Genomic DNA, 9191 nt, shown 5'->3' on the forward strand with positions numbered 1-9191 from the left:
CAGCTTCTCGCCTGGGGGTCAAGCGAGGGATGGGCAGCACCCTGGGACACATGTAAGGCCACAGGGAACCTTCTCCACGTGTGTTTCCAGCAGGCACCTGGCCAAACAGTGACTCATGAGCCACCTGCGGCTGCTGAGATGGCCAAGCTCGGGGCTTCTGCGTGCCCTGAGCCCACAGGGCTCCTGCCGCTGCCTGGACTGCAGTTCCCAAGGATGCTGGAAACCCCCTCCAGGGCAGGTTCAAGGCAGCAGTGGCCCTCGAGCCTGCTGGAGTGTGTTTGCTGGGCTGTGTGCTGCCACACCGGTGCTCGGGTGAGCGTCTGATGGTGTAGGGCGGGGAGCGCAGGGCTGGAGTGAGGAGTGTTTGGGGGATGAGGAGGGGAGGGGGCGTAGGGATGAAGATGTGGCCAGGGCGAGGAACAGGGAGCTGTGGCGGCTGGAGGCAAGAATTGTTTGGCAGGAGCCCAGCCCTGGTGCAGGGTGCTGCCGGTCACCCTGCTCTGCAGCAACAGAGGGAATTTGGGCTCCCGACATCCCCTTTAGCGACTGTTTCATTGGGGTTTGAGCTCAGGGATGAGCCCGACTACAGGTGCCCATCACATGAGGGAAAGCAGGCAGGACCGTGCTGCCTGTCCCTGCCCTCCGACGCCTGACACTGGCTCCTCGCCCCCTCCCTGGCCAACCAGGCAAATATCAGGCCTTTAAAACGGGGAACGAGTTCCTCCGCATTCAATCCCCGGGAGCTGGCCCTGTCCCTGCTCCAGCTTCTGCGCAACGCGCCCGCATGACACGCGCAGCCAACACCTCCGTGTTAGATAGGTGTCCCAGTCCTCTCCCCAGCTGGTGCTCGGTGCTGGGGCACGGCCAGCCCCGCTTCTGGGGACAGCAGTGGAGTGCATGGAGGGGCTCCTGCCCTGGTGCCCTGCAGCAGGTAAGGGGGCTTTGGGGGCACAGAGGAGCTGGTGCACAGGGTCAGGGTCTCCTTCTGCAGCACTTTGGGGGACCAGGTCCCTGATCCCTCTTAAAGCAGAGCAGGAGCCTGCATCTTTCTTCTCTTTGATTGGGAGGGGATGGTTTGTTGTGTTCTTGTGACCGTCCTGCCGCAGGGGATGGCTCCCAAGGAAGAGGAGGTCAGCCAAGGAGGGGATGGCAAAACCTCCAGAGACAGCTGTGAGGATGCCCATGGGCACAGTCATGCGTGAGAAAAGGGGTGCAGGTTGGGTCGGGTCTGACAATGCTGCAAGGTCTGGAAAAACCTGCAGGTTTTATGAAGCTCCAGTTTTAAGAGAAAGGAGCTGAGCTGAGCATCCCTCCCCGCCTCTCCCCTCTCTCCTCTCCCCTTTCCCCTCTCCTCTCTTCCTCCGCCCTTCACCCATCTCCCGCTCCCTTCTCCCTTTTCCCCTCTCCTCTCTCCCTTCTTCCCGCTCCCCTCTCCCTTCCTTGAGCCGCCGCATGAATGCTCCCTGCCCTGGGAGACGCACGGCAGAGCTTCAGACCCAGCCCAGACGCGGGTCTGGGGATCCCAGCGGCCCCGCGCTCCCCCTGGCGCCCCAGGCTGGGGCAGGGGCCAGGCGGGATGGCTGGGCTCTGCCCTCCCCGCTCTGACTAAGAGGAGACGCCGGGCTCCGGGGCTTGCTGACCACACCATGCTCCGGCGTGAGGAGCACAGCCTGGAGATGGCTGTGGCCTGGCCACCAGCCTGGGACATCCTCCAGCAGCCTGGAAGGAGCCTGGCGTGGGTGCTCGCTGCCTGCCCCGGGTCCAGCATGCCCCCTCTCCATCCCCGGGGGGTCCTGTGCTCCCACCTGTCCCACTGCCCTGGCCTCCCCCTGCTCCCGCTGGCCCCTCTGTGTCCCCTGGGATGGGAGCATCTCCCTTTCCATGGCAGGTTTCTTTGTGGGATGGGAGTTCCCACCTCCCGTGCACCTGGAGCTGGCAGCAGTGCACGGCGGCACTCGTGACACAAGCTGAACCTGCTTTATCTGTACCACGTGCTGAGCACGTCCATCCAGGGGCTCGTGCATGTGATTTTGCAGACGGGGATTGTTGCCCCCGCTGGCTCTGGAGTTGGGGTCCTCCCGTCATCTCTCTTTTGCCCCAAGGGCCACACTGAGAGGTGTAATGCTCCTGAAAATGCCCTGTCTTGTTGAGAGGATGCCTAGTAGCTGTCAACTGCATCTGTTAGGGGCAAGAGGGCAAAAGCAAGAGAGCAGGGAGGAGGAGGAGAGATGAAGAGATGGATCATGCTTATCATTTCAACCTTATTAACCCATCGTGCCTCTTCCTCACAGCTGGGGAGCGCCTGTGGCCGACAGAGCAGGGATGTCTGAGGCCTCGTCCAGCAAGGAGGGACCCCCGGCCGAGTGCCCCGTGTGCTACGAGAAGTTCCACCCGCTGGAGGCCATGCACCGCCAGCTCAGCTGCGGGCACACCTTCTGCCACGACTGCCTGGTGAAGTGCTTGCTCTCCGCCAAGCTTGACGGCCAGGTCCAGAGCAGCATCATCTACCCATCTGCCGCTACGTGACTTTCCTCAGCAAGAAGGCAGTTCTATGGCCGCCCAAGGCAGGCACCAACCTCCGGGCCCTGGAGATGCCTCTGTCACCTTCCTCCCTGTCCCATCTGACCAAATTGGAGGCCAGCAACACCTTGGTGGTGCCCAGCCATTTTGTGATGCTGATGCAGAGCTTCGACCGGTGCTGCAGCACAGGAAACAGCCCCATGGACTCGCAGGGGGTCCCAGGAGAGCTGGCGCAGGAAGCCCACATCTTTGTCATCAGTGACCATGGGATGCCACTGGTGGATGTGGACTGCAGCTCCCTGGGGAGGAGAAGCAGAACGGAAACACGAAGCTCGGTGTCATCCAGCTCGGCCCTGGGGGTGAAATGCTGCCAGTCGCCCATCGCCCTCGCCGTCCTGCTCATCTTGACGGTGGCCATGCTGGCGGCTGTGCTCCCTTGGCTGCTGCTGGTGAAGAGGGACTCGTAGCAGGGATGGGATCAGCTCAGATGCTGGAGGTGTCACTGATGCTGGGACAGAGCTAGGGCCGGGACCTCTCTCAAAAGATCCCATGAGAAAGTCCAGAAGCAGCTCCGGGTGAAGCTCTCTCTCATCTGGCCAGGGACTGAATGGACTTTCAGACCTTTCCGCAGATCTCCGGGTGCTCACAGTGTCGTCGCTGGCATTTTCTGCCTCTTTTGGTTAAAATGTGGCTGGTCAAACCCTGCTAGTGGGTTCCTCTAGTGTCTTAGCAGAGAGCATGGTTTCTCCTCCCGCACCCCGTTGGGGAGAAATAACTGGACTCCAGATGATCCAGTGTGAATCAACAGAAGCCGTTTATTAAGCACCGATCATCATCTTTTATACCCTGTGTTGTAGCCGTACACGCGACTCGCTTATTTCTGATCAGCCAGTTACACTGTCCACGCGCTGTGCATGCAGTTCGTTCACACATCAGATTGGTTACAAGAATTCGCACAGTAAATTGCTTAGTCATTAGCACAACATGTTTTCTGCCTTCTCAGTTCCCGTTTTTCCCATGTACTAATGCCATCTTCTACCGCCTGTTTTGCTCTTAATCTAATCTCTCACAGTAGGGAGGCTGGCTCACATGGCCATTTTCTCTCAGAGACATTCCTACACATCCATACTTGGTCTTGGACACAACTAAGAGCCAAAGAAACATTGTTTTGGGTTGTACCAAGTGCATTTGTGATCAGCTGATGGTCCTTTTCACCTGTTTCTTCCCACTGAGGCAATATATTCAATAAAAGCCATTGGTGATTTCCCAATGCTGATCGAGAGGACTGTAGAGGATGTTTTAATTTGTCTAGATCACTAGTAGTTGTGACTAGTTTCTTTGCAAGTATCTGTACTATTTAAGACTCCCAGTCCTGTTCCTAAGATACCAGTCACATCTCTCTTCAGTCGTTGTGAGGTGGCAACAGTTTGTCTGTCCACGTACAGTTCATCTAAGGTTCCTGTAAGACACAAAAGAAAAGGGAATCTGCTCGGTCTTCTTTGAGCGACGGGGTCAAAAAGGGGGCGAGATCCACCGGGTGCTGATCCGGTGTATCTTCCCTGAACGGTCTTTGGCTTCCCATGCATGGGGATTTTGGGGAGTAGCTAGCACCATTGGTACTGTGCCAATTTGAGGCATTTTCACTAACACAGGTTGCCCAGGGTGAAATTGTCCTAGGTATTTTCCTGGTTCATTGGGAACTTTTGGAGTGATGATATTGGCAGATACACAGAAAGCTTTCATTCTAGGACAGCCATCTCCACTCCGTTATTGAATTGATAGGTAGCATCATCCCATCGCAAATGCCAACCAGGTTCATGAGTTTTTGCAAAACGCATAACCAATCCATTGGTGCGTTCAACAATGCCATCAGCCTGAGGATAATAGGGAGTATGAAATACCCATCGAATGCCTTCTTCTTTGGCCCAATCTTGTACCACCGTAGCGGTAAAGTGTGAACCGTTATCACTTTGGATTGCCTCAGGAAGGGGAAGGGTGCTGTACCACCCTTGTAGGCCTTTCACTGTGTTGTCCCCGGTAGCTGATTTGAAGCTGGTGGCCATAGTGAGGCCAGAGATAATCTCCACTCCTACTAGGATGTCTCTTTTCTCACCTGATGATCTCAAGGGCCCAATACAATCAATTTGCCAGGAATGCCACAATGGTTTCTTGTCCCGAATGGGTAAGGGAGGCGCCTTACTCGGATGATCTTTATTGAGCCGTAGGCGACATTGTGAACAGGCAGTTACTACTTGTTCGCACAGTTCAGCTGATACAGGCCACCCCCGGGCTAGTCCTTCCTGATACACATCAGCACGGCCTGCGTGGCCACGCTTAACACGTAACCATTCGACTAAGCATTCCCATTCCCCACCATCATCTACAATGTCAATTTGCTGCAGCCGCGTGAGGCTATCTACCTGTTGGTTGAACTGAGCAGTGATCGAGTTCGAACGATCATGACCTTTTACCCAACCAATGTGCAATGCTCTCTGCCCTCCTCTTTCTAACAGTTGCTTCCAACTATCTGTCTCCCAAATTGGGACTCTGTTCACCTGCCAATCGTTGGCTGCCCAGAGTTCGATCCATTCAGTGGCTCCTTTAAAAACAGCATATGAGTCAGTGTAAATGTGAGTAGCCCCATGTCGTGCAGCTAGTAGGACGGCTCTGAGTTCCCCTACTTGTGCGCTACCTTCTCCTGTTTCAATCGCTCTTTCCCCCGTTGCTACTTCCAGTGCTACGGCTTTGTATTTCCACTTATTGTTCTCACGGTGAGACGACGCATCAGTAAACCACACTCCTGTAAGATCACTGCCTTCTTTCAGAGGAGGTGCTTCTTGGATTGGAGATGGTCTGTTTGGTGGGGATTGGAACAATAGGGCACCATCTATATCCTTCTGGAGCTTGGATACTTTAACACTGCCTTCAGAGACTGGCATGATTTCATTAATGCCTTCTAAATAAGCATACCACTTTCGAACTGTGGGTTTCGGGGCAATGCCGGCTGGTGGTGCTGTCCCTTTCCGGACCACATCTAGGAGACGAAAAGGGCCCCGAACAACCACGCTTTGTTCTCTCCTTATCTGCTCTGCTCGTTGCAATGCTCGCACCAGGGACAGTAAACCCTTCTCAAGGTCTGAATATCTGCTCTCAGTATCATTGAAGGAGTGAGAGCTAAATTCTAATGGTCTCTGCGGTCCTGCTGGTCCCTTCTGCCACAAGTTACAATGAGAACCATGTTCACTGAAGCCCCATTCCACATGGACAGGGTCAGTTGGAGGGATGGGGCCAAGTTGTTGGAATAACCTTAGCTCCTTTATTAGCAATTCCAGTGCATTAGTATGTTGTTCAGTCCACTCCCAGGATCTACCCTTTTTCAGCAAACAATAAAGGGGGCGAGCAATGATGGAAAAGCCAGGGATGTGTTTACGGCAATAACTTAAAGTTCCCAGAACTTGCTGTAACTCCTTCGTGCTGGAAGGATTCTGTCCATGCTCTATTTTTTTCAGGGTATCCTGAGGGACAGAAGCAGCTCCCTTAATCCACCAGACCCCCAGGAATTTAACTTCCTCTGCGTGTCCCTGACACTTTGCGTCTGGAATTTCCAATCCTAAATCCGATAATGTTTTTTGGATGTTTTGCATCATGTCTTGTACACTTTCTTGGCTCTCTCCCCCTATTAGGATGTCATCAATATATTGGTATATCGTACATCCCTGTGAAACAGGAATCGCTGATGGCACTTTAGCTAAAGCATTAGGAGCAATGGTGGGGGAATGCTTGTATCCTTGTGGAAGTCGGTTAAAATATATTGGGCTCCTTTCCACGGGAATGCAAACCGCGCTTTGTCCTGCTCAAGGAGGGGAATCATAAAAAACCTGTCTTTTACATCTAAGGCAGCCATCCAAGGACGGGCAGCTCCTTTTATCATTGTCACAATTTCCGCGATATTCGGAACCGCAGCGGTCAGGGGTGCAGTGTTGGCGTTTAACTTTCGGTAATCTACTGTGAAACGCCATTGCCCGGTTGGTTTCTTTACTGGCCACACCGGTGAATTATAAGGCGAGTGAGTGCTCTTAATGATGTTTCTTTTTTCTAAATCTGATGCCACCCCGTCTGCTCCTGCAAGTGCCGCTGCAGGCAGTGGGTACTGCCGGATGTTGGTAGTTTTAGAGGGAGGCAAAGGTAGAGAAGTTTCTAACAGGCCCAATTTAACTGTGTCTAATCCTTTTTTGCGTCCTGCAAAACTCCACACAGTTCCATTCCACCCCTCGTGTAGTTTTGCAAACAACCTAGTACAGGGAATCACAGATGTTGCATTCTTCGAGTGCCAGCCGCGGCTGTATTCTACCTCAGAAGCCTCTGGATTTTAGGACTTTCCTTCATGTGTGAACAATGCTGTGTTTTTGTATTCTTGGCCAATTTAGTAATTATTCCACTTCCCTAAAACCAAATCATATGACTAAGCCGCTCAACAGTTGCCCAAAAGCTGCACCTGGTTGCCCAGGGGCTGCAAAACCTGCCCATGGAGGGCAGTAGGTTGTCCAGGGCAGGATCTAGGATGCCATGTGAGGGTATTTTCTTGCCCAGGGCTGGCCCCGGCTTGCCCATCCACAGCAATGCGTTGCCCAACAGCTGCATCGGGTTGCCAGAGCGGCTGCAGGGAGTTGCCCGCGTAGAACCCGGTTACTGAGCACCCTGCGCCAGCGGCAACGCTGCCCTGGTTCTGTGACACAGAGGGCACTGGGGATGCTGCAGTGTCTGGCAGTGCTGCCACCCAACCTGACAGCACAGCACTGAGTAGCAGCCCCCCCCGCACACCCCCAAGCCTCTGCAGGGTGAGTATGTCCCTGAACTGGGAGGGAAAAAAACAGGTCATTCTCCTAATCCCCCTCCATATCTCTTCTGTCCTCTAAATGTACCCAGATGAGGTGGTCGGGGGCTCCTGTCATGTGTCCGTGTTCAGGGGTGGCACAAAGTGTCGCCCTGGGATGGCTTATCCCAAGGGGGATGCAGGGGCATTTATTTCAGCTGGAAATGCAGGGAAAAGTAGCCCTGGGCCGTTCCCAAGGGGTTTTCCCTCCCTTTCCTAAACGTGTGTCTGTCAGTGTCTGAAAGGGCAGAGTTTATTTGTGGGGGTGGGAGCCAGGGAAGCTGCCTCCCACCCTCCCAAGGCTGTTTCTCAGGTATAAAGCGGCACGGAGCTAGGGAAAGCGCCGTCATTTATCCCTAGCCGGGAGAAAAGGGCTGAAGGGAGCGGTTTGTGGGAAGCGGCACACACGGTGGTTTTTGTTGGACCTGAGCGCAGACATTTCGTCCTCGGTTCTGCCAAACTGCCTCGGAGGGTCGTGTTTGCGAAACATTTTTTTTTTGCTAAATTTGAGGGTGTGAGTTTCCCGCTGCCTGTCCCACAGCCACTCCCATCAGGGATCTTGCTGTAGCACACCCGTGTCCTCGTCTTCCCCTGGGGCTCCGAGCCAGGCTGGGAGCAGTGGGGACGGGACGGTGTTAGGGGAAGGACACGTCAGGCTGGCTACAACAGCCGTATTCAGGGACTTATTCCTGCCCGTGGGTGACACTTGTAACCTCACAAGAGCTTCGTACCGAGCACCACGTACCCCTCCGGAGTGTTTGTCCTCAGATGAGGTGTGTTTGGTGGCCCCCTGCGTTATATGGCTGATAACCATCGATTGACAGCCTCAAGCTGGAGAGGACAATATGCAATTCTTGGTAGCAAAATCTTCATGTGTGGCCATTCCTCCTAGGGCTACTGCAAGGCTGGTGTTTCCCAAGCGCTCTGAAAAGACTGTGGGCCATCTCCTTCCCACGCACACTGATCTTACACCAGGTGAGCCATCGACACCTTTCCTCCTTTGCAAGGCAAGAGGCGGCCCCTCTTTTGAGGCTGAAATAGGGGTGTGGGGGGGTCAAATTTGGATATAGTCCTGCAAAGCTCAGCTCACCTGCAGGCTCCTCACTCCAGCATTTAAGGCAAGGGAAGATAGAGGGGGTGAGGATGGAGTCCCTCACCCACCCACAAATGGCGCTGGGCCGGTAGCAGATGTGTGTCCAAAAGGGACGCAGCTCTCGGGGCTGGGAATGGAACTTTTACAGAGAAAATGACGTCTGGAGTATCAGAAGATCAGCAGATACGCCAGCCAAAAGAAACAAAGGAACAGCAGAGAAGGAGCAACTCCAGTTTGACTGGATTGACACATTTAAGGAAAAGGAAGGCACGGTATCTGTCATTCTCCTTACGGCCGTGATTTGTTTTTCTCCGCATTCCAAGACCTGATGCTAGACACTAACAACAAAGTCAAACCCTTTTATATACAAATGTTTGGGATGCTGTCAGAAGGGATTTGTTTTCAAGGGGTTTAGGCCTGTTCAGGCGCTGTGAGGGCGCTCTGTGCGTCGCTGTTTGTGTTTGAAGTTGCGAGTGTTGCTGTAAGAAGTAAGGCAAGTGCAGGAGGTTGCTGAGGTTGTCCTCTCTCTCCTCCTCTGTGCAGGACACGGACGGGACACACGAATAGCAGCGGTGGAGCATGGAGTCTGTCGGCTCTCCCTTACCAGCAAAGTTCGCCCATCCCAGAGCCATACCCACCAGGTTTCTCCCTGCCATCCACACCATGGCGTCAAGCTATAAGAACCGATTTCCTTACCGCCCCTTG

The 9191-nt window shown here is 54.1% G+C and overlaps 1 pseudogene; it reads left to right on the plus strand.

Annotated features, from left to right (window-relative positions):
• The first annotated feature begins 2322 nt into the window (after positions 1 to 2322).
• Positions 2323 to 2987, plus strand: LOC128918165 (RING finger protein 222-like; annotated as a pseudogene).
• The last annotated feature ends 6204 nt before the right edge of the window (positions 2988 to 9191 follow it).

The sequence above is a fragment of the Rissa tridactyla genome, chromosome 15, assembly GCF_028500815.1.
Source record: "Rissa tridactyla isolate bRisTri1 chromosome 15, bRisTri1.patW.cur.20221130, whole genome shotgun sequence".
In the NCBI taxonomy this organism is placed as follows: Eukaryota; Metazoa; Chordata; class Aves; order Charadriiformes; family Laridae; genus Rissa; species Rissa tridactyla.